This window comes from Puntigrus tetrazona, chromosome 23 (genome assembly GCF_018831695.1).
Source record: "Puntigrus tetrazona isolate hp1 chromosome 23, ASM1883169v1, whole genome shotgun sequence".
Classification (NCBI taxonomy): Eukaryota; Metazoa; Chordata; class Actinopteri; order Cypriniformes; family Cyprinidae; genus Puntigrus; species Puntigrus tetrazona.
The window spans coordinates 14,840,361-14,867,394 of NC_056721.1; the positions used below are offsets into that span (position 1 = coordinate 14,840,361).

At 38.9% G+C, this 27,034-nt stretch overlaps 1 protein-coding gene and 1 pseudogene across 6 annotated transcripts in view; both read right to left on the minus strand.

Annotated features, from left to right (window-relative positions):
- Nucleotides 1-25,589, minus strand: part of LOC122329129 — a 29,794-nt pseudogene extending 4,205 nt beyond the window's left edge.
- The window catches only part of LOC122328902 (sushi, von Willebrand factor type A, EGF and pentraxin domain-containing protein 1-like), a 502,117-nt gene that overhangs the window by 154,570 nt on the left and 320,513 nt on the right, over nucleotides 1-27,034 (minus strand). The window lies entirely within an intron of this gene.

Here is a 27,034-nt window from a genome sequence, read left to right on the forward strand (position 1 = left end):
CGTAGTGACGCTTCATAATGACTGCGCGTGAAATCTGAACAGTGATAATAAAGTCCAGTCAAGAGAGGTCAGAATTAGTCCAACGCTCTCTGATCAAAAACGAGCAGGACTCAAAAGTCATAGTTTTACATTTATTTGAGTCTCATTAGTAAAAGCACAGAAACCTGAGATTTATGGCAACAAGGAACACAGAGAAAAGAAAGACGTGACGCAGATGGAGAAAGAAACACTAAATCAAATAACTTCCTGTGTATGAGGAAAAAACTTTACTCAACACTTTCTTCCTGCATGTGATCTCTTTAAGAAGGACACTCTCAAGGAAAAAAAACTGATTAAGGAGAGAAAAGAGTTTGTGAGCATGTGCTACCTCCAACTTCAGTGGGTTTAGGGAGCCGTTGACACTGCATTGAACGGGTCCATCAGTGATGATCTGAAGGGCATAAAGGAGGTGCTCCTCTCTGTACCGACTGGGCCAGCCCACCTCCAATACAGTCTTGCTTATTGAACTCGGACCCTTATTATGTAACTGGGAAAAGGGAGAGAAATACAAAGAGATTAACAACAAAATCAGCATAAGCTGAATTCATTTAAATCTATTTTTTAAATTATTTACTGTTTCTTATAAACATTTATAGTGATGCACTGGTATGCAAATTATGGCCAATAACAATAGACTGATTATAGTTTTCATGTTATAACCAACAACCAATAAATGGCTATTAATATTTTTACAATGCATTAATATTTTTACAGTGTATTAAAAAAATGCTATAATAAAACAATTTTTCATAGTGCTATTGATGCCAGATCAATTAATATGAATCATCAGACGTTTTTTACTCTGAAAGAATGTACAAAAACTGAAACATTTAATCAAATCAAACTCTCAGCTAGCATTAGCATTAGCGGTTGGATCGAACATGAGCTGAAGCTGTTTCTAACATAAACCATCTGTACAGCGTCTGGCCAACATTGAAGCCAATTAAAAAATTAATAGCCGCAGGCCACATGGCGTTTAGTGAGGCCCTCTCGCAGCAAAAAAGGTCAAGAGGCTCGCAAAAACAAACAACAAATAAATAGCTTTCCAGAAGTAGTTTTTTGCTAGCTGAGCAACGCACTACAGCCCATTGGGAAAGTTTATTGCGGTAAACATACCAGAGTTCTTATAGCAGATTAGTGTTTAATTTTACTGTTTTGAGAGATAATTGGGTTGTTGTTAAAAATAATATTGAGTCATAAAATTATACTGTCTTTCAGATAAAAAGAAATAAACTGACTCACACTCAGTGTGTTCAGTATATTTTAATAATTTATGTTGATAAAATGGCACAACTTGTGTGTTTATGTACTTTGTGTGTGTGTGTGTGTGTGTGTGTGTGTTCTAGTGGATCACTTTGATTACACCACAGTTTGGAATATTTGCTGTTTTGTTTTCTGGCCAGTATGTTTATACACTATTTCTTCTTCTATTCCTGTGTTTTAAGCAGTCTGTGTTTACCAAAAATGTTTCGTTTTGTGTCTGTCTATTCCTCACCTCATATATGTGTTGAACCTGAGGGCCGATGTCATCCTCTCTCACAGGTTTCTCTTTGGGTTCCCATCGAGGGAAAGGCAAAACAACCTGAGCTGGGTGAGACACACTGAGGAAAAAAAGAAGATTGTCTTTATAAACAGGTATTGTGAGATGCAAAGATCTGATTTAGTAATGACAGGTTTTGCATGTGTTTTTATTTTAAATAAACTAGTTCTTAAAAATCTGATTGGTTAATCACAATGTCGTTCCGGGATCAACAAAGACATTAATCCAGGAACATGTTACACTTGGTAAAATTAGGTTCTGTGATAGATTTCCAAGTGAAAGAGTACATTGAATAAAGAACAAGTCAAAGTAAGAGATAACACTGATTATTCCCTAATACATTATCTATAACCTAAAAAAACTAGTTTTATTTTCTATCAATTCCTTATTTATCATGCACTTTGACCTTCTACTGAGACAATATTTTACATTGAACAGAAGTGTTTAGTAATCAGTAGTTATAGTGGCCCAGTGAATAACCTGTGCAGGCAAACAGTGGCATTGTGGGTTGTTTTATTGAAATTGGACTGAGACTGTTCATTTTGAGTCAGAGAAACAGGTGACAGATGAGAGATACCCACCCTCTGATCTCCACCTGTGCTTTTGCTGCAATGCTCAGAGTCAAATTCACTGGAATGCTTCTCGAGTTGTCCTTGTTAGAGCTGTTTAGAGAAGCAAATAATATTTTGTTAATTTGCAATAAGAATCTTATTACATTTATAAACATTAATAAACACTATTCTTTATGCAACAGTATCAGGCTCTGTAGTAGGCCACAGTGTCTCAGACTATTGACCGGTTCCATGTGTGAGCCTGAGGCTGACTGTCTGTGTTCTGTGAACTTGTCTGAATGTGAAGATGAGAGGATGAAGAGTGAACAATGCTTGTCTTTTCTGTCATTGTGAAGTATCCCCACCAGCCACACACACATACATCAGGAAATCAGACAAAACCTCATTTGATTCAGTAAGTCACCACAATGAATGTAAATATTATAGAAGTGAACGTCTGGCGGGAGATTGTTGACGAGAACACAACTGATGGATTTTATTTGTTTTGCAACACATTTTAATTTGTGACAAGGCACAAAAAGGAAGTCCTTTCTAAAGTAATAAAATTGCAAGTATGTTTACAATTTTTCCATATATTCCAAGTCATATAACTATAGCAAAATTAAACACTGTACTGTATTTTAAATACTCATGGACCTCTTTTTGGTCATGAAATTTCAGATTCTCTCCTAATATATCTACCACACCTTATTAAATATCACTTTAATGTGCAGCTATTAAAACATTAAATAAACAGTAAAAGTAAAAATATATAATTCTCAGAAATCTAGGAAGTGGAAAGAGAGGATGCATACACAGAGAAAAAACATAAGGGTCTGACAGTTTTAACTTTGATCTTGAGGAATAACTAGGGCTCATAAAAAAAACAATATATTTACTATCTGCCATAAAACTATGAGACCTTAGAGAATCTTATGAGATTTTGTTTCATTCATTCAGATACTAAATCTTGAGTCAAGAAATGTGATACCTTGATTCCAGCTCCTACATTTGCATCCTGAGAGAATCAGAATCCAAGCAATATAAAATAAAAACTTATTTATAAAGTAGAAAAAGGATTTTAAATAAGTTTAAATTAAATATTAAAAGTTTGGTGTCCAAAAACTTTTACTCGTCCAGGACACACTAAATTGATTAAAAGTAATATATATAAAAAAGTAATATATATATATATTTTGTTTGTTTTGTTTTAAATAAATAAACAGCCTTTAGCCTCAGTACATTATAAGTGACTTCTTTAAATAATAATTACATAAATTAAAAAAAACCAGCAGAACCACAACTTGAAAAGATTAGAAAGACAAAAACCATCTTTCTTGCTGCATGAGACCAGGCTTTCATCCCTCTCTGTATCTGTAGTTTTCTCTCTTTCTTCACTGTCTTTCACTCTTATTCTGTCTCAAGGTGAAAAATCAGAGTGGGCAGGGGAACATGTGGCTAACATTAGTCACAAGAAAATTTTTCTACCCTCCAGAGACGCACATACCAAAACAGATAAGACACACACCACAAATGCATTCATACAGCACACACACACTAACATATTACATGTGCACGCTCACATGTGCAGGCAAAGACACATAACACACCCTCAGACTCGCCCTCCTGTTTGACCTAACCTTGCTCTGAGTTATGGTGAGACTTTAGGGTTCAGTGATTAAACCCTTAGGAAAACCTTCCTCTCTGCGAGCAGCCTGGCAGTCATCTTAACACCCCAAAACTAACATGCGCACATTAAACCTCCTGTGCGTAAGTGTAAGTAACATCACAGTGAGGAGTGTTATTATAACAAATACACTTCACCCCTGAGCTTAACAGAACATGGCCAAGGACATGCAAACCAAGTGGGGACTTCTGCTAAATACACATTGTAATGATATGCAAAACTTTAAAATCAACACTTAACCTTAATATCATTTATATTACAAAATCTGTATTATAAGATGTCTATAGATGAATCACAGCTGAAATACAAAAATAAAAATATATATATATATATATATATAATTGTAGTCAGCACCGATAGTGAGCTGACAAATAGTGTCATAGCGCTTTGGGTGTCCCCTGTTTGACTAAAAATGCCAAAAATAAATCTTAATAAATCCCCAAAAACCATAACAAATGTAATTGTAATCTGTTACTGAGAAAAACTGTGTAATTAAATTACAGCTATACATTTTTAAGGTGTCCTTGTTACATGTAACATGTACTTAACATACATAATTATATTATAAGTTACCTAAATCCTACAAAAGAGGACACATGCTTATTTAACAGAAAAATTATAATAAAATATTATTATATAAATTATAATAAAAAAATTATTGTTTTATTTATGTATGTTTTATTTTTAAGAGGAGAAAACATTTTGAAAAGTAATCAAAAGAGTAATCAAATGTAATCAGTTAAATTATTTAAAATAACTAAAATACTTAGACTATTTATTACACTTTAAATATGGTAACTTGTAATTTGTAACCTTTTACATTTCCAGAGTAACCCTTACAACACTTTTGCTCACATGTAAAATAGACAAATTCATTACTCAACTAGCATTTGATGATTAGACCCTTACGACCCATCTCTAATAACGGCAAAACAGGTGACCAAAAAAACAGAGAACCTACTTTCCTCCCCAATATTTTTCCAAATGATACTTTTCTCTACATACACCCACACATAGACAAACAGAGTCTCTTTAGGTATGCCATCCATTTTCTGTGACCCGTGCAAGGACATCTTATCAACACTCAGCTTCCTGTTCTGAAGCCCTGACTCTATAACGACCAACACTTGGGGCCCTTGCTTACAAAATGACCCCTAAACATACATCAAAGTGACACACAACACTTACCACTTACAAGTTAAGGTACCAGAAATGTTCGCCAGCAATGTGTTCTCAGACATACACGCCTTTTCACTTTAAAACTTTATGACCAGTGGGAATGTAAGGACTTCGATAAATGTGTGTGTTTGAGTAAAAGATCATCACTGTGACAATGCATTATGCTTACTTGAAGACCAATGAAGCTACCCGTAGGTCTGTAATTGGCATACAGGTGAAATGAAGGGCAATATTTACTGTACCTCTGTATCTGAAGCTCAAAGCCAATGGTAGGAGGGGCATCTTCCAGCCGCTGTACAGAAAACCGTAAACCAACCGACAACTACAGCCAGAGAGAGAGAGAGAGAGAGAAGAAAGGGAAAAACATGAAGACATCAAAAGCTTAAGGGACATCTGTAAGTGCTCAGTAAAACAGAATAGAGCTCTACCCCCAGTGTTTCAAACAGGAAAAACCCTCCACAATTAACACTGTGCCGTCTTACATGCTGGGGGGGAGGAGTGTGGGGTCTGTCTGGACAGTCTCACTTGCTGTTATACCACCAACAAATGTGATGCGATCTAGGAAAACCAGTCGGATGTCACACTGGGACGTTTTTAGGAAATTCAAAAAATAGGTTGAACGTCAATTTTTTTGTCAAAATTAGTTTTTCATGACAGTATTGCTCTATAAATCTTGTCTATCATTTCTGCAAATATTTTTTTAAAACTGACCTGCTTAGTGCAGAAAAACTGTGATTTATTGTGGCAAGCGGAAAAGACTCTCTTTCTTTGACGGTAATTTGATAACACACACTGTGAAGGTGTCTTTCTTTCCCACAAAGACAGTTCACCTATCAAAATAAACCATGTAGCTTGTATAATAAAGCTGTATCAGAGCGTAAGAAAAGTAGCTACTGGCTTAAATGATCTCATTCGCCTCAATCTCTATTACTTTCATTTATTTCTTCTGTGTTATAAATCCAGAGAGGAACAGGAGCCAGCATGCTGTAATCTGTGATGCTTTATGAACAGATATACAACACTTAATGTTCAAATGACTGCAAGTGTGGTGTCTTCCTTGGGGTCATTTTTCAAAATAGGTCTTTTACCATAGTAAAGTGACTTGTGATACTCGACTGCTGTGCTTCTATTTTCATTTCATTTTCCCCCAAAATTCTGTTCTTAAAAATCCTAGAGACAAGCCAACTTTCGGATAACCATAACGTTTGTGACATTCAAGCTATGGTTGAAATAAAAACATAAAAACATGACTTTGACACCATTTTCTAAGGAAAAAAAAATGGCTTGAACTTGTTTTTGTTTCAAAAACTGTAACTGGTAAAATTTCACCGTATGGTGATTGCATCGAAGTCTTAAAGCCAAAATGTATTCTTGTTTTATGACAACTTAGTTAAATCTTTTGATCCACTTCAAATGCTGACTGAGTCAAAATTATTTTAATCTGAAGTTTATCTGCATATTTTCTCAAAACCTCTGCAACTACAATGGACAAAACAATCACTTAAGCAACATGCAAGAAGTATATTTATACTTATAAAGTCAATCACTACTGTACATAATTTACATTACAGTTACATTTCCCCATCTCTACTAACTACTGAATATCTTGCTTGACCAATCAGAAACAAGTATTCTACTGTCACGTATGAAGGGTCTGAGGCGTGCGGATCCATGTGCAGGCTTTTATTAAATGAAGGCATGGTCAAAACAGGCAGGCGTCAAACAGGGCGGTAACAGGAATATCAGAGGCAAGACAATAGCAAAATCCAGAGACAGGCGGTGGTCAGGTCAGGCAGCAAACAATCACGGAATCAGAAGACAGGCAGGGTCAAAACCAGATAAACCAGAGACAATAATCCACGGGCGATCTAACAACGAAACAGGCGAAACAATGCAACCTGCAGGTGAGTGGCTTGCTACAGTTTTTATAGTCCTGGAACAGGAAGTAGCAGCAGAGGAAGTGATCGCAGATCACCCAGGGTAAGAGCTCCTCTGCTGGCTTGGTGACATAGCCCCCTCCTAGGAGCGACTCCTGGCGCTCCATAAAACAAACAAAAACACTGTGAGCTTGGGAGGGGTTCCGGAGGGGGTCAGCAAACGGAGTCCAGGGAGGAAGAGACGGAGGGAGGAGCCAGGAGAAGACAGGAGTCCGGGCGGGAGGTGATCCAGAGCCCAGCCATGGTGGTCAACCAGTGGAGCCGACGGAGGAGGAGCCATGGAAGAGGAACAGCCATCGACTCCATGGCGCCGACCGATGGCGGCGGAGCAGGTGGCGGAGAGACTGAAGCGGAGGTGGAGAGCCGAAGAGCCAAGGTGACGTTGAGGCGCTGGAGGTCCTAGGCGACGCCACAGGCTTCGGCAACTGATGCGAGACGGGGACGAGAAGGGCGCTGCGGAGCCAGAGCGACAGAGGACTGAGGTGGAGCCGGGAAGGGAGGAGCCTGACAGAGCCGGAGGGATGGAGGGATGAGGCGGCTGGAGGAGTGGAATCCTGAGGCGACGGATGGTCGACGACCGACCAAGCGTAGCCGGAGAGACGATGGAGCCTGGTGGAGCTGGTGGATTGACGGAGCACGGTGGAGCGGAGGGAGCTAGGAGCCTAAAGGGAAGCCGACGGGTCTACAAGCCGAGGTGGAGTCCGGGGCTCGGAGGCGGACGATGAAGTGAGGGATCCTTCACCCACGGCGGCGATGGAGACTGGCAGACCCGTGGCGAGCTCCAGGTGGAGGGCAGAGGATGAGTGCAGGGGCTGCTGGGATCCATCGCCGACGTGTGGCAAGGGTGGGAGGGTGGGATAACTTGAGCGGCGCATGCAGGCGCGGGCAGTGGACGGGGCGCACGAGGCGCGGGCAGTGGACGGGGCGCACGAGGCGCGGGCACTGGAGGCTCTGCACGAGGCGCGGGCACTGGAGGCTCTGCACGAGGCGCGGGCACTGGAGGCTCTGCACGGGCGCCGGCACTGGAGGCTCTGCACGAGGCGCGGGCACTGGAGGCTCTGCACGAGGCGCGGGCACTGGAGGCTCTGCACGAGGCGCGGGCACTGGAGGCTCTGCACGAGGCGCGGGCACTGGAGGCTCTGCACGCAGCGCGGGCACTGGAGGCTCTGCACGCAGCGCGGGCACTGGAGGCTCTGCACGCAGGCGCTGGCACTGGAGGCTCTGCACGCAGGCGCGGGCACTGGAGGCTCTGCACGCGCGCGGCACTGGAGGCTCTGCACGAGGCGCGAGGCACTGGGCAGGCGGCAGCCATCTTGGGAAGCGGCTCTGGGCAGGCGGCAGCCATCTTGGGAAGCGGCTCTGGGCAGGCGGCAGCCATCTTGGGAAGCGGCTCTGGGCAGGCGGCAGCCATCTTGGGAAGCGGCTCTGGGCAGGCGCAGCCATCTTGGGAAGCGGCTCTGGGCAGGCGGCAGCCATCTTGGGAAGCGGCTCTGGGCAGGCGGCAGCCATCTTGGGAAGCGGCCTCTGGGCAGGCGGCAGCCATCTTGGGAAGCGGCTCTGGGCAGGCGGCAGCCATCTTGGGAAGCGGCTCTGGGCAGGCGGCGACCATCTTGGGAAGCGGCTCTGGGCAGGCGGCAGCCATCTTGGGAAGCGGCTCTGGGCAGGCGGCAGCCATCTTGGGAAACGGCTCTGGGCAGGCGGCATCCATCTTGGGAAGCGGCTCTGGGCAGGCGGCATCCATCTTGGGAAGCGGCTCTGGGCAGGCGGCATCCATCTTGGGAAGCGGCTCTGGGCAGGCGGCGCACCATTTTGGGAAGCGGCTCTGGGCAGGCGGCGACCATCTTGGGAAGCGGCTCTGGGCAGGCGGCAGCCATCTTGGGAAGCGGCTCTGGGCAGGCGGCGATCTTGGGAAGCGGCTCTGGGCAGGCGGCGACCATCTTGGGAAGCGGCTCGGGGAAGGCGGCCATCTTGGGCAGCGGCTCGGGGAAGGCGGCCATCTTGGGCAGCGGCTCGGGGAAGGCAGCCATCTTGGGAATAAATGCAGTGTCTTCTTCCTCCATAATACCCAACGTGAGAGCTGACCCCACAGTCACTAAACCAAACTCAATAAAGTGTGCCAGTGATTCACGTGGACCCTCTCGAACAAGTTGTGTTTTGAGTGGCTGATTTATTCCTCGTGAAAAAATTCAATTAGCAAACAGTCTGGTAAATCAGAGAAGTAAGCCAGGTCCAGAAATTCCTGAGTATAATCCTCAAGTGATCGGGTGCCCTGCTTGAGGGTTAGCAAAGACATTGCAAGGTGCATACCTGGCCATGGTTCAGGTGAAAAGCCGCTGGATCCTGGTGTGAGGTTGCATTCTGTCACGAAGGAACGGTCTGAGGCGTCGCGGATCCATGTGCAGGCTTTTTTATTAAACGTAAGGCATGGTCATAACAGGCAGGCGTCGAACAGGGCTAACAGATATATAGGAGGCGAGGCAATAACAAAATCCAGAGACAGGCGGAGGTCAGGTCAGGCGGCAAACAATCACGGAATCAGAAGACAGGCAGGGTCAAAACCAGATAAACCAGAGACAATAATCCACGGGCGATCTAACAACGAAACAGGCGAAACAATGCAACCTGCAGGTGAGTGGCTTGCTACAGTTTTTATAGTCCTGGAACAGGAAGTAGCAGCAGAGGAAGTGATCGCAGATCACCCAGGAGTAAGAGCTCCTCTGCTGGCTTGGTGACATCTACAGTGCTAATGTTAATTTTTGCGACTATCAGCAATTTACACAGAGCCTTTTTTCACTCAAAGACAAGTTTATGATGTAAGAGTATAGCTCATTATTTTCTTTGCATTAGCTCTTATATCAGCTATTGTGGACAAACTTTATTATCAGGTCCAATTCTCCCTATTAACAAACCATTAACTATGACTTCTGCCTCAATAAACTCCTAATTTACTGCTTAATAGTTAATAATGTAATTGTTGAGTTTAGATATTGGGTAGGTTTAGGGATGCAGAACATGGCCATGCCAATATGTTAATAATATGCATGCTAATAAGCAACTAGTGAAAATTGTGTTACCCCTATTGTTAACCTATTGTTAATATATTACCAATGTATTTATGTAATTGCAATTTGCCCTTATGTACAGTCAAAACTATGCCAGCTCTTAAAAACGTCTTTATAAAGCCATTTTCTCTGATTTATATCATTTGTTGTCTTTCTGCTCTGCTGAACGAAGTCTAAACACTGGAATCTTCATTCGCAAACAAATAGTAAAATTTCACTAATCATCTCTCTTTCTCGTTGGCTGTAACTGTGTCCATATGGTGTAGTTCATTAGAAGAAGTCTGATAATGGCTGCTGGGATGGATAATGAAGGCCAGTCCTTTAGCTAAAGGCTATGTGCTAACTCTGGAGCCCCATAAATGTGTTTCCCCAGGCGGAAACCTTCCTTACTACAAAGCCGCCTCATAACAAACGGGTGAGAGTAACAAGTGCTGTTAAACTTTAAAGAGGAACTGGCCACGGAGCCTCTTTTTGTGGTCTTGCATCCTATTTTAAAACCCAGAGAGTTGATAAATCAAATGAAGATCACGTCTCTGCAACTTCATGCATGTGTTGAGAAATGAGACTTCATCTTAGTCGGAGTTTACAAGGTTTGTCTCATATGTTTCTGTGGCAACAGTAATCATCTAATTACACTAATGAGACAATAACTCTTAATCGAAAGTTTTAATGAAACTCAGAACAGATCCTAGTGTATAACATGGGAAAAAATGCACAAGTTCCTCAAGTGTGTTTGATTAAATGCATTTCACAGCGTAGGAATGAAACGTTAGATGCAGTTTCCATTGAAACAGAATAAACATAGACATCAAAAGCGCTGTGTTTGAATGCATATGTGCAACGGCGTTTTTCAGATGGATTACAGATTGACTAAGTAAAGCTGGGCAGAGTGCATCCAGGAAGCAGGAAAATGGCTGGCTCGTGCACTTGACTGAAAACAAAGAATAACGTAAGCCACAAATAAGCCTGTCAATCTATTATTTACAGTGTCATCAGGAGTGTATCACGCCTAAAATATCGGCCCACTCTCTCAAGAAATAATTTTATTGCTTGAAAGACGCTGGAAAATCCTTTCTGTTCGAGGTGCTGTGGATAGAGACTAAAGCCATTAACTGGCTGCCAAATTCTGTGAATCTATATCACCCTAATGTGACATTAACTCAAATGGGTAGGAGTCGGTGAAACAATAAACTCATTCAGTGCGTTTCATTTTACAGAGCATGAAACTTTCTTTACTGAATACCACAGTGAGAGCAATAGATGGGGCGAGTCATGTCCGATTTGTGAATTATGGCTTACAAAAGACATTTACACAGCCATTTTAACACTACCAGTGAATTTAATGCATTTTGAATTAAAAAAGAAGATTCACATTAGGTAGACGGAGAAATTTCTTTTGTTTTTTTAATTAAGAGCCAAAAGAGACAATGCTTTATGGACAGCACTTCTGATGACTTCCTGTCCTTAAAGTAATAGTTCACCCAAAATTGAAATTCTAAATCTGTTTGACTTCCGTTCATCTTTAAAGCACAAATGAAGATATATGTAATGAAATGGAAGAGGTTTCTGTCCCTCCATTCACATCCCACACAACTATCACTTTCAAGGCCCAGAAAGCTAAAGACATCATTGAAGCAGTTAACCCTGATTTTTTAAGGTGAAAGAAAGTCTTTAAATGTACAAAAATACAAAACAAAATATAACAAACTCGGTCTCACCTCATCTTTCAGAAATCATTCTAATATACAGATTTTATTCTTATTAAGGGTGAAAAAATTGTTCTAATATTTGGGCCTAATATTTTTATTACAAAAACCGTACATTTTAAATGTCTTTAATTTCTTTCTTCGCTTCTACAAACCTGAAAGTCTAACTGGTTTCTACTTCAGAGAATAGGTTTGTATAAAACTCTGGCTAATACTGTTTGAAGTGGTGCGTCTAACATATTTTGTGCACACTGGTCCTGTGATGCCCTATTTGTGATGAATGAGCTGCACCACATGGTTATGACTTCCGTTTTATGGGCTATGAGAGGATAGTTTGGAAAGTTTTGAAAAAAGGAAGAAAACAGAAAATAAGTAAAAAACATACTGCATTTGATCACAGGCTACACACTGATTCCATGTGTGGTACGACTATTTTATGACACCAGTGACGACGGTGTGTGAGTGTTCTGTGAGTGCGAGTTCATGACGTGTTTCTTATTTCGCTTGTTGTATGTGAGGTGGGGGATCTGAGGCCTTGTCACCCTCCTCGGCTGGTGCCACGATAATTTGGCCCATGTGGGTTTAACCCTGGAGGCTCCATGACGAAGCCTGTCTCCGAATCTGGAACATGTTAACAGGTCACAGAGCCAAACAACTCGCTTTCTCTTCTGAACAAAGACATTCGCACAAGTTTGGATTTTGGAACGGCATGTAAATGACAACAGAACTTTTATTTCTTTAATGATTGTTTCCAAACAGGTTCCGAACTACCCCGTTATTCAGATAAAAAAGTAGTCAGTGCTAATACTAACCAGAAACAAATGAGAATAGGTTTATCTGTCATTTAGATCCTGCTCCTCATGTATATTAAAGAATGAAGAATTCATATTCAAAAACCTATAAACGGCACTGTTTGAAATAAAAGTTAGCTGATTGCCAAGAATTGTTCACTACATATGACGTGATTTGAACCCTAAACATATTTTGTCAAAAAGCAGTAATTGTGCACTTTCAAGGCATAGCAAATTCACGTTTTACTGCATGTCTTATCATGATTAACTATAACTATAGTAAAAAAAAAGAAAACTGATTTCTGTAACTTACAGAAAGTTGAAATAAATATTATTTAAATCTTTCAAAAAATTAATTATAATTTCAAATGTTACCTAAATGTTTACTAAAATGAAACCAAATAAATTGCATCTATATAGAAAAACTAATAATAACGTCAAAAGAACTAAAACTAAACTAAACTGACTAAAACTTACATTAAAATGAAAGTTATAAAAAGTATATATTATTAAATAATATATTAATAATAATAAATAATAACACTTAAATAAAATTACAAGGTAAAGGAAAATACAAGGTGCAGTGTGTAGTCATTCATATGAATGGCTTTGACAGAAGAAAGTACTGTAACAACAAAAAAATATATTTTTCTTTTTGGCTCCCTATGCATTTTACATGCTGACACTCAGAATGAATCCACAAGCTCTAATCCAAGCCTACAATCCATCGCTGTGACAGGCCAACTCGACATAAAACACAGACCTCTGAGTATACAGCCAATTGACTATACACACACACACACACACACACACACACACACACACTGACTAATACAGTTGTGTGCAATAAGAACCACAGGTTCATATTGCACACCCATCCTCAGGTAAAATTTTTTGCCTATTCAGTTGTGATGTTCTGATTTATATTTTATGAGCAGCATAATCTTTTGACCTGCGGTAGTAAACGCAGTCATAAACCTCTCTGCCCTGCCTCCGCTCTCAGTGAGCTGGCACTGTTCGAGCCAAAGCATTTACCAGCTATGCATCAAATTACAGACGAATTACGTTTCAATTGCTTTAACAAGCACTGCAATCCAAACAAACAAAAGAGGAGAGGAGTAAACTGGCTAATAAAGATGCAGGTATGTGTGTCAGATACATAACAAAAATGAATGCCCAGAAACAGGAGAAAGTCAATAATTTAGTAAATAATACTATACAATTAAAAAATAGATATTCATTGCCATCTGTGGTTCCATGAAGAAACTCAAAGGGAAATTTTAATTGCACAAAAGGTTCTTTTAAGTTGAATTTTTCTCTTCTGGTACCTTTATTTTGGTAATTTATACTTTAGATATTATATTCAGTTCATTATATTTAACCACACAAAAATCTATATTTGTTGCTCAACAGTAGACATGTTGAAATCAATTTCCATGTGCTCGATGAATTAAACGCTATACATGGATTCACAAAAACAACTGACCATTGTTATTGTAACTCAGATTCATTCATTTATATCCAGCCAGCTAAGATTTTAGATGTAAATAGCCACTTTTTAGATGTAGAAGCTTTAATAATATGTTCCAAAATATATTATGTCTTGAACTGCGTCCAAGTCACAAAATTTCTCCTACAACTAAAAAAAATAAAGTACAGCTGTATATATCAATTTAGGATAATTATACAATTTAATCTTCCCTACTTTTAATGAAAGGTACATGCTCAGTATGGATGAAGCAGGTATGAAGAGGACTGGAGCCTAATGAACAGTGCACCTGGAGGGCTTTGAGGAAATGGGAAACTGATGAGAGAGACAGAGAGTCCTTTTATAAATGTTATTAAGCTATTCACAATTTTCTACTGGTAGAAATAGCAAACAACAACGATAACAACAAAACACTGTACATTTATTTGTAATTGAAAATAATAATAAATATTCTGGACTATGTGAATATGTGTGTTTGTTTGTGTGTGTATGAGATGCAGGATGCTGTGTTAAGTAGTATATGTGACAGGTCAAGAGTGCATTTTGTGACTGTTATAAGTGCACCCCAGGCTGAGATATTTGGGATTGCTGGAGACGGGTTGTCATGGTAACTGGTAAATAGATGGAGAGTGTGTTTAGACTGAACCTCAAACTGTGTCCCAATGTGTTTACACCCTCCCTTCACACACTCACTCCATCATTCCACTTTTTCTCTCTCCCCGCTGTTTTGTTTTCCAGACTCTCATTAACAATGTTCAACATCAACCTGACAGACAAACGGGGAAGAAAGAGGTAGGGAAGAAAGAGAGAGAGGAGAGAAGGAGAAGAAAACTGCGCAACGCACAAAAATGATCAAACTATTAACTGTGCAGAAAAAATGTGTTTTCTCTTTAGTCAACACACATGCTCATATCATCGGGGAGACGTATATTTGTCCTTAATGGCACATGAATGAACACATCTGTATAACAGCTACATTCTCGAGGGTCCACGGGGCCAGTAGGCAAGCGGTCTTAAAAAACATCTGGGTTAGTAAGGACATACACAGAAACATAGTTTCCGTCTTTTGGATGGATAGATAATTAAGTGTTCCACAGCAAAAAAATATTTCCTTGATATTTTAGTGATTTTTGTGTACAACTAACACGAGATACGACCAAGAATTTCTTGTTTTGAGCCAAAATAGTGAGGTTTATGTTTAAAAAGTGAAAAATGGAAAAACCAAATTAAAAAAAAAAAAAAAAACATTATTAAATGTAAATGATAAAGTATAAATTATATATATTTTTATTTCCTAAATTAGACTTGTGTCCAGAGTTTATCTGTTTCATTTATTTATTAAAAACAGCAATACTGTGAAATTATTTATTATTCACATTATTGATAATAGACAGTTTTCCAAAAAATGTAACTGAAAAAAATACTATGGGAGTCAATGGTGACCTGGGTGAGAAAATGATGACAGAATTTTCATTTTTGGGTAAACTGACCCGAATTATCCAAAATTTTGAATGGGTTTAGTGTTTAATCTTTGGTTTCATTAGCAATAAAATATTCAGCTGAATCCTTAGTTTCAGCATCCTGTTTTGGTTGAACGGGATCAAGAGATATGTGTTTATGTGTATGTGTGTGTGTGTGTGTGTGCGATTCATCGGCAGGTGTCTCATACAGGGCCCAAAGTCTCAGCAAACTGACAGTGCTGCTAAATATGTGGCTATTAAAGGGCAAACTGATATGTTATCTTACTCTCTTCTCAGCTCTCTAAAATCCTCTGTCCTGCTCATTTATGTTAGTGCATTGAGGGATTCAAGCTGTCACTGAATATATGCAAGTATGCAAGAATACAACCTATGCACACTCATATGAACAAAAGTCCAATATTATGTGTTGATTAATGCATCAAAATCCAATTTATAATGCAACCTAAATATGTATTGAATTTTCAGCGCTTCTGCAAAAAAATCTTTAACTGTTTGAAATGAAGATTGCTGAGCAAGTTAGTTAGGTTTATAGTTTGCTACCTAAATGATAACATATCTGGTTTAATGACACAGACATTTGAGAGAAACCCTATCTCTCCCATGAGTGCTGAGGTTTGTTACCATCAACGTAATGCAAGAAAGCACATCATTCACCATATGTCTATAATGTAAGCATGTACCACACACTTGCAAAGCCAAGCATTCACGTCATCGTACTACTACTACAGTGTTGTGTGTTTTGCTCACTTCATTCATGCAGACATTACATCATATTAACCAAAGCTGATGGCTCTTACGTTTGTGTCAGCCACCATTGGGTTTCCCAGATCACAAACCACAACTCTGGTGTCATTCTCTGTCCTGTGTTCACAGTTCAGCCGCTGAAGATCCTGAGACAGAGAGAAAAAAAAGATTTCAGCTCTTCAGTATGAAATATAAAACAAAACATGAATGTCTGAGGAACACAAACAGATAATAATTAAAAAAATGTAATAAAGAAATAAAATCGCTTAACACAAAACCGGGCAATAATAAACCCAGTCAATAACTAGCATGAGCCAATGAAAACAGGTCTCTGGAGGGTCAAGAGAGATACAGAGGAAAGGAAACAAGAGAGAGAAAATACATGATGTATTCCCTGATAGTAATCACTTCATACATCACTGAGGCCCTCCTCCTGTCGTCTCGTCAACCCCTACATCAGTCTCTCTTTTCCTCCATCTCCCTCCTCTGGCAACCACTTCCTCTCACCAAAACAGAGTCAAACCGTAACCAGTCTGTTCCCAGAAGAGCAGCTAATGTACTTGTGCAAATTGCATTAAGAGCCACTCTCAAACACGTGCTGCAATTACCAGCTATACATTGCATCTGTTAAACTCATAACTGACAGACATAGAGCGATCGGATCTTTTGCGGTTGGTGCCACGGAGCGCCAGTGTCTCATGCGGGAAGACGCAGCGATGCACGAACGACTGACTGACAGACAGCCAAAGATATGAAAAAAGATAAGTGAATGTAGGACTATATGAAATGAGATAAACAGACTGTTAGATCTCAGCAATGCATTACAGAGTACACCTAGACATGAGGCATGTTTTAGACCACGGCTAATAAGAAACTCTACCCATAATTAGATCAACATTCACTGCATTCCTGCCTCATTACTACATCAAAGACACTGTAGAACTCGTGTTTGTGTTTTTAACTCTGAGTCAGAATGGATTACAGATTTAGCATTTTACCATGATGGATTTAACGTTTTTTAGCAAATCTGATGTTTCACAAGACCTGAGCTCACATTACACTGTGTCATGACCAGGTGCAATGCAATAAAACGCCGTTTTAGTCTTGAATAGTACAGAATGATCGAACTATAGAGAGTATGATGAATAGATTTTACAGACAGACAGACAGATAGATAGATAGATAGATAGATAGATAGATAGATAGATAGATAGATAGATAAATAGTCTATATTGCATCTAATATTCATACTAAATGCTAATTATTTCTGCACTATAATAAGCAAAATAAACTCATGCAGCTGTTTTCTGGAAGTGAATACAATGAGTGAGTCATAATCCAAACAAAGCAATGAGAGTCTGAGACTAAAATAAACCTTCTATGATCAGAGAAACTATAAATAAAAGACATCATACAAAGTACTTTTTGCTAAATGCAATATTAATTAACTTCTATATCCAGTCACCCACACACATAAACACACACACATTAACCGCTTTTTGCTCTATTGGGTCAATGAAAGTTAGGGTTAACTACAGGTCAGGTTAAGTCAATAGTCTCCAAATTTGAGCTACAAGGCAAAACTCAAGTTGTTTTTACTGTCTAGTCCTGCTGTGTTACTCTAAAACCCAGCCTTAACATGCATTAGACATTACAGTACAATATATAGTATACATACAGTATATGTACAGTAACAAAGGATAGTGGGTAATTTTTACCTCACGTTTGCGTTCCACACCAATGTAGTCTGCCTCTGGTGGAAGGGTCACACGAAGCTCCGCCTCATATGCCCCCTCGCCCTCATTGGCTGCATTAATGGTCAACATAAGCAAGTTGTCATCCCCGATTATAAGTTCAGTCTGATCCCTATAAAAATAAATGATCAAACCTGCATGTAAAAAACCTCTTATATAAGGCCAAAATCAAAGAATGACTTTCTATAAAACATTACCAAACTGAATAATGATAAAACACTGCACATAAAACAATTGTTAAATGGAACCCACATATACTGTACTGGTGCATTGCATCAGACCCATTGACTCACATTTTAGCAGACAGTTTGAGATCTGGGATGCACATGTTGTCTTCTCCACAGTCCAACAGGATGTTTGCCTAAGGGAGAGAAAAAAAATCATCTCTTTCCGTTTTTTTGGATTGTTTGTTCACTGAAATGAACTTATGTTTTACTTTCTCTCTACTTAACTATGTTTATCAGGCAAGAAGATGTTGTCATGATTTTCATTTAAAAAAAACAACCTTATTTAAATTCTGTATGTCATGTGGTTCTAATTGAATTAGTAAAGCGCATATGAATGCACACATGCAGCATCTCACAAACAATGCAAAACATTCATGCTGCACGCAGACCTGCTCGTGGTGGAAGGTCTTGCTGTAGTGGTCCAAAATGGGCCGCAGCTGTAGGCCAGGTGGAGGAGAGTTCTGGTCCAGACTGTAGTTCAGTGTCACGCTGATAGGACTCAGTTTATCTCTGAACTCTCCTCATCCTGCACGCAGCAGATAGACAGACATTGCAAACAGAACTGAATTACTCTTCCTCTCATCCTAGTTTCACCTTTTCTACTCTTTTGATTATCTTCGTCCTTTGACATCAATCTGTTTCCTTTACATGACAGAGAAAATCCTAGCTGTATGACTCATTATTGCCCCTGAGGTCCAAGGGCAGTAAATCTAATTATTTATTAAGTTACGAGGATTTGAAAAAGCTTTAGAATAGAAAGGTTGCCAGGCTGTTATAGTGTGATGCTGCTGCATAAAAACACACTCATTATTTGCACACATATTCAAATTGTTACCCACACAAATATTTACTCAAAATATTTTTTGCATTTTTTTAGATTCAGCTATATATATATATATATATATATATATATATATATATATATATTTTTTTTTTTTTTTTTTTTTAATCATGAACTTAAAATAAAAAACTATAAAATAAATGTTTGCATGTAATAGTTATTTAATACAGATGTATATTATAATTATTAAGAATCACAATACGAACATTTTATATATTTAAAATGATCAAATTTATTTTTATGTGTGGGTGTTTATGCTTTATATCTGTCACATAGTATAGCAAAATAATTCAAAATATATTATTATTATTAATAATAATTATTAGTATATCTACTATAATAATATATAATATTACAATAAAATAATGATAATTCATGTTGTTGGATATTTGTAAAAGAAAATCAAACTTTTTATTTAATAATTATAATAATAATAATGATATGTTAGTAATGATTAATAAATAATGACCAGATGCATTATTCTTATTTAATAATTTCATGTTTCTAATTTCTGTTCTTATGTTGTGCGATGTTGTGCTTACATCTGTCATGTTGCCTGAGATTTAATAAGTTAAATTGAGTTGGCAAATAGAAGTATTTCCCATGGCCTGTGTGTGTTAAGACTTAAGACACCCAGACTTCAACTCCTGTGTCACCTCGGCCCAGCAGGGTTTTTGGTCTCATTTTTGAGACACACTCTCACAGGCGTTTCTCACATTGCTTATTTCGTCCAGATGAGCCATGTTGCACTAGGAGCTCGGTTTGGCTCACAATTAACTTTCTCATGGGTTCAGTTGTAGTAAAGATAAAAAATTTATCATGAGGAACGAGGCCAGTTCAACATTGTTCTGTGCTGTGTGTGGACTATAAGGCTCACCCAGCAGGTAAACAGAGTAGTTGTGGCAATGCTGGCGGTCCCCTTGACCCACAACCAACTGCTGGCTTCTCTGGTGCTGGTGGGAATCCATGAACAAGATCCTCTTAACTGCTCCGCTGCTTCAGCCAATCCAGCTGCAGGTCCATTCTCAGAGCTGAGAGAGAGAGAAAGAGAAAGACAGCCATGCTATTGTTAGCTCCACCTTTTCAGACTCTAATTCCTGCAATTTCTGCTCGGACCAAACAGGTTTTGGACCATAAAAATTGCACGTTCCTACAGGTTAATGACCAGGGCTTCTGAACAACAATCAAATGCTTCTTCCAACAAACGTGTACCTCACACACACTCACACAGCTACACCTGTTCTTTGTCATCTCCGAAACCATACGCACTGATTTTTAACAGGCCTGCTTTCAGAAGTGCTGGGAAAGAGGCTTTTTATTGCCTGTTGGTTTAACTGAGTTTGGCACCTTCTCCATTTTGGCCATTACTGAAGCCACTTACATACAGATGTTCAGCAAGTGCTGAGAGGCACAAACTCACACCGAGCACAACACATAGAAGTGAAAACTATAAAATATCCCTGTCAGCAAGCACCATGAGACAATGTGTATTAGATGATGAAATCATTTTCTTTCATTATTATGCAGAGTGCAGCATGACAGTTCTAGAAGTCTCATTCTTTTTCCTGTTACTCTGGAAACAACTGTAAAAGCTGTTTGTATATATATATATATATATATATATATATATATATATATATATATATATATATATTTGTTCATTTTTTGTGAAAGATTGTTTCTATTTAACATAACTGTTTTCTAACGGAAAAGCAAAATTTTCAGCAGCCATTCTGTATTGATATCATTAAAAAAAATCACTCCTACATGCTGAATTTTTGCTCATAAACATTTGTTGTTCTGCTGCTTAATATGTTTGAGAAATTATACATTTTGATGAACAGAATGTTCAAAAGCTTTTATTTGAAATATACAATTTTGTAGCATCATACACATCTTTGTCACTTCAGTTTAATTTAATAGAAGTACACATCTTTAAAAAAATGTAAAGTAAAAAATTTAAAGTTAATAGTTTTATATATTATGGTCAAACCTGATTGGTGTAAGTCAATTGGGATGCTTTATGGGATGTCTATTTCATTTACTTGCAAGTACCTTTTAACAGATATTTAAAAAAAAAAAAAATCCATTTCACATATAATTAGCCAAATAAATTTCTTCAAGACATTTGTTGATGAGACTATATCCATTTACTCAAACAATCTATTTGACAGAAAAATAAATGCACTTACCTACATGATCAGGAATACCATTCCCAGAGATCTTTGCACACACATTTACTGACAGACTGAGAGAAAGAAATAAAGAGTGAAAGAGACATTTAGTACACCATAACTTGACATCATAACCTAAAAGCACTGACAACATTTAGGATTGTTAATATGGGTGGAGTGTTTATAGATGGAGCTGAATGGAGACTTGGGACGCTAAGGGGACCTGTGCTCCTCAATATTTAATTACTTAATCGAATTTGCCTTTTTTTCTTGTCCATCTGTCCTTTCCTTGCTTCATCTCTCTATCCCTCCCTCTCTTTAATAGTCTAGTAATAGAGGCCAGCAATTAGATTGGCCCAAGAGTGACTTCCTGTTGATGCCAGTAAAAAAAGGACAAAACCATTCTCTCATTTTCTCAAAAGATCTTATACAAATAATTTATTGTATTTAAAAATTCTAACAGCATTTTATATAAAGTCTAATATGCAAACACATCCACACAAACAACACAGGATGTTCCAGCTATGGGCCGCACAAGTAATTTACTGGAATCTAAAGATGGCAGTTCATTTGCTGCAGGGCTTTTGTGTGTAAAACTAGCCATTCATTTGCAAAGAAACACAAATAGAACAAGGACGGAGGGTTTAAAACATGCTACTCTATCACAAACATGTTGCAAGGTGGGAGCGCATAAAAACGCAGCTTACACCTCTCCATCTGGTGCTCAATAACTGTATTTCCGCTATGTTGAACGTGTAATGATATCTGTGCTCAGGGACTCACAACTGCAGTCTTAATGGCCCAAAGTACCAATCCGATGCATAGCATTCCATATAACCCAAATATGTCTAATCAGAAACACCCCATTAGCCTCCCCCCACACACACAGCATTGAGCGTGTCTGAGTTTAAATTAGCGATAAACAGCTGGATGCTGTGCCTCATGAACAACACGAAATACCCATGAGGCCGTGCTTGATGGAATCCAGCATTGTGCATTGTGCTCTAACCAAGCAAACCCTGCCATGACCCCTCCAGGTAGTGGTACTTTTTAAAACGCACAGCCGAAGTCACGTGTGCGATGTGCAGCGAGAGCGAAGGGAGAGGGAGTATGCATATTTAAGGGAGGAAATGGCTCCACTATACATAATTTAATGATGCCTTGTTAGTTCTCTTCCCCCGTGGCAATGGTAAGCACATAAGCACGCACGTACAAACACTCCACTGCCCGGAGGTTGACCCCACCGACCCCTGCTTTGACCCCACTGCAACTTTTCTGACTCGGCCGCCCATCTGCCATTTGTAATTACTGCCCACTCCTCAGAGTATTAATGGCACCCTTGTGTGTGTGTGTGGTTTTTTAACATACTTTTACACTCTGCATATATGTAGACAGTTTTTTAACATTTAATATATGTCCAAATTAAACTAGAAACAGTTCACAGTCACTTCAATATTGCATATATTGTGGCCAAAGTTGCTAATAGTTTTTTCAGATAAGTCATATTTGAGGACGATGAAAAATAGGCAAGCATTTGGATGTCCTGACCGTTGTGCTGTATTACCACATAGACCAGCTGTTAACGATCTGTCCATCTAAAGACTGCGTGATTTTGCCTTTTTTTTTCTTTTTGGTAAATGACAGATCAGTTTGCTAGATAAGATCCTTATTACTTGGCTGGGATTATGTACAGTCCTTTGAAGCAGCACTGAAACTGCTATTTGGACCTTCAACCCCATCTGTCCTTGTTAAGGTCCAATACATGGAGAAAACTCCTGAAATGTTTACCTCAAAAACCTTAAATTCTTTTAGACTAAAGAAAGACAGACCTGAACATCTTGGATGACATGGGGTGATTAAATTATCAGGAAATTTTTATTCTGGTAGTGAAGTAATTCTTTAACTTTGGTGGTGTTTTTTTTCATCCTCTGGATCTCTTTTAAGCTGTGTTCTCTGTCTTGTTTTGTTTCTCTGTGCTCATCTGTGTGATTCAAAGTTTCTCTCTGTCTCTTTTATTTCCAACCAGAGTTTGTACATTTATTTTACTGTCTCTCTTGTTATTGCAGAATTCCACACTTTAGTTCTTTCGTTTGTCTCTCCAAAACCTCCAGTTCTTTCTTCCTCTCGCCAACCCTAACACACAGGCACATGCACCCCAAGCAGCCAAACAGATCTGGTATGTTTACGGTCACGGGGCCCAAAAACTGCTTGTGGGACACAATGTCCATCCACACAAGGGGTAAGAATGCAGGGTTGTGTGTATGTTTGCGTGGTTTAGAGGAATGCACTGAGACTTCCAGAAACACTTAGTTTTACCACAGAGAAGGACAAAAACTGCTGTAATGTGGTACTACAGACCACATGGTTTTAAACCTCCCAGTCAGTCATAGCTCTTTGGCCCAGACTGCTTTGGTTTACCCTTAACCAGGACTAAAGATCAACATTTCTGTCCCACCAGCCGAACACTTCATCAAGAAGAGATAAATCAAAACATGAACTTTAAATGTTTTTGTTTTTGTAGTACATAAAAGTCACTCTTTGCGTCAGTAACTTCAGTAACTAGCACTGAATAATTGTGGCTGACACTTACCAGGTTACCATGTCATCAGAATTGGGTATGCGGCAAGACTTGTCCTCAGGGTTGAGAATTCTGGGTGTCAAAATCAGCTGAGCGTCCACCGTGACCACTGGTCTTGCTCTAGTATTGAGAGATAATACAATGGGATAATAAATAGTAAATTACTGATGTAATTAATATGTGATTTTTGAATGGGAAGCTGAATTCAGAGCTGCACATAAACATTAGAAAACCATTAAATTAGACTCTTTAACGCCTAAATAAATTAATGTACATTTCAGTTCACAACAAGTTTTAAATATAAGGTGATGTATTTACATTTGAAACAGGATAATCAATGTAAACACTGAGGGGATCAAGACTTTCATGCCATTTTATTAATCTTATCTATTATTATTATCTTAGATATTTAAATGTGAATACTAGTTCGCAAAAATTTCATTTATACATTTTTGTTTGTTGGTTAACAATATGCGATAGTTCTTTCAGGAAGGTAATAAAAGACTTGTTTTTGTTATTGTTCACAATATGACCAGGAACGTGCATTTATAAAGTGAAATATTAATATCAATTTTGTTCGCAAACATGAATATCAAAATGTCTGATAAGAAGAATTTTCAATTAGCTTAAAACGAATTGTAATTTCTCAGGATGACTGTTTCAGTAATATCTGAATGAACATTCCACGCACTCTCATTACATAAAGATTCACTTACAGAACATTTAACTAACAGAAACTAAACATTCAGAGCCTTATTCTAATAGAACATCAGACAGGCTGAGTAAATGAGAACTTAACATGAGGCCAGTCTCTGTTCTGTCTCATCTCGCTTTCAGCCTGTTGAGACTAGCACTCAAACTGGATTAACAGTGGAAATGTTAGCTACATAAATACACCCAGAGCCCACTACAGATAATCGCTTTAACACTGACACCAAAACACTGCTAGTGCGTGAGGTGTGTGCTGGGACATGTTAATGTGTCTGTGTGTTTTGGTGGCTTTGAGGAGCAGGAAAAAGGGACTATTTTGAAACATTTCTGAGGGAAACCTGATCTAAAACAACCAAGCGAAGTCTCAAATACCTAGACTGGACATGCCACAAGTCTGTATACTGTTAAGCTGACAACTCAAACTAAAGAATTCCTCATGAATGACTTGTATGAAACCAGACATTTCAATATTTCTGTTATGCAATTTGAAAATGTCTTACAATTGTATGATAGAACAAAGAAAAACTTCATATGTATTAGGTTTCTTCCAGCTAAACCTCAAACACAGGTGTTTTCTGTGCCGTTTGCTTCAATGGGGAAAAGCATGTGTGTAGAAAACTGAGAGCTTAAGCCCAGAAAAAATATGTGATGCTATACACAAACAAACTGTTACATATATATTTATACACCTGTTACATACATATAAAATTATATATATTTTTGCTTTTCAAAATCATTTGATCAAAAATAACTCTTATTGAGTTACAAACGTTTTATGCGGCAGGACACAAATGAGTATTCATAATAATTTTTTTGACAATGTTGAATTAATATGGTATATAAAGTGTACGATTTCTCACCTGTAGGCCACAACTTACTCACTCCAAATGCACCACGACCAGCAAATCTATAAAAAGAAAAAGACATATACTTAGAGCTGCGACGGACACAATATGATACAGAAAAATGTGTGTTGCGAGAGCAAGAGGAAGAAAGAGAGCGAGTGCGCTGGATCATAAAGCTTCAAAGCACACTGCAGCTGGAAGTGACGGGGTCTCCATGGAGCTCCATCAAAGATTCGTCGACCCGTTTCGTCATTCTACTAGCCTGAATCTTACATCACCCCGCCGTCCCTGAAAGGAGAACGCAGTGAGGCTTAATCTCATTCTACTCAGAAGTGCACAGAGCCACATCTGATTAAGGTGTGAAGGTAAATACGGCACACTGAATAGTTTCCCTCTTCTTTTTAATGAAAGTGGCATGATAAACCTGACTTCGGACCCATATGAGATTTTAATGTGATGCAGTGAAGGAGTTGTAATGTAGTTTAAATAAACCAGGGCCTCACAGTATTACACAATTAGGTTTAATAAAAGCAATGTGATCCGATCCTCAATGTGAAGTAAGACAAACCAGCTTATGCCACAAAATGCGACAGAATTAATCAAACTATCTATCCATCTATCGACATGTAATTTTTTTGTTTTTACATGAGATGTTCTGTGACAACATAATGTGCCTCCTGATCCCATTTTTCTCTCTTCCTTAGTGTATGATAATAATACAGGCAACATACATCTAGATATTTAAATAATTTAACATAACAAAAGTAGCATTCTTACTAATTCTTAGGTACTCCTGTACCTGAGATGAAACTGTGGAAATATTGGCAGTGTGTGTGTGTGTGTGTTTGTAGTCTTTGTGCTTCCTCTGTGGCCTCTGTTAAAGCTATAACCATTCATTCATCTGTGACATCTCATTAAACTAGTATGTATAACTGAACCAATATAAATGATAGCAAAAAAGCAGATTCTGACACCTCGCTCAGACTATATTACAATATTAGACATTTGATTTCTTTGGTGGTGAAATAGTTTTTGTGATAGAAGTATAGAATTTCTAAAAACGAATCATTAAACTTCTTTTAACCTTCACACAAGTCGGTTTCATTTGGTCTTTCATCAAGCTTGAGCAAAAGAACACTTCCTCTTTCTCTCAGTTTATGAATTGTACTAAGCATTAATAGGAAGGAAGAATACAAATCGGTCCTGGAGGGATGCTTTCAGTCAGGCAAACTCTGAGACTCATATGCAGGAATGTTCCAGAACAGCTCCAGCACCCCAATGAGTGCCATGCTAGAGACTGCGTGTGGCTTTGATTCTTGCTCTTCACTGAGGTTGATCACTTGGCTTCGCGTTCCATCAGGTCCCGCCTTCAGGAACTAGTAGACACCTTGGTAAAGATCCTACTGTAAGCCAGAGTCAAGCAGTTTTTGGTATTGGGTAGACAGAAACATACACCTCGAACACAACGGACAGAAACATACACACACTTAAGCAGACTGACAGACACATACACACCCTGAAGGCCTGAGCTCTCACCTTGTATCTGTGAGGCAGAGATGATGACAGAATAATCTAATCTATTACATTCTCTCACATCTGAAAGTCCGTTTGTGCTCACTTTGAGCGACTTCTCAGAACGGCAGTGAGGTGTGTAATGTGTGTGTGTGCAACAAGAGTCAACCCTAAAATATTCAGGTC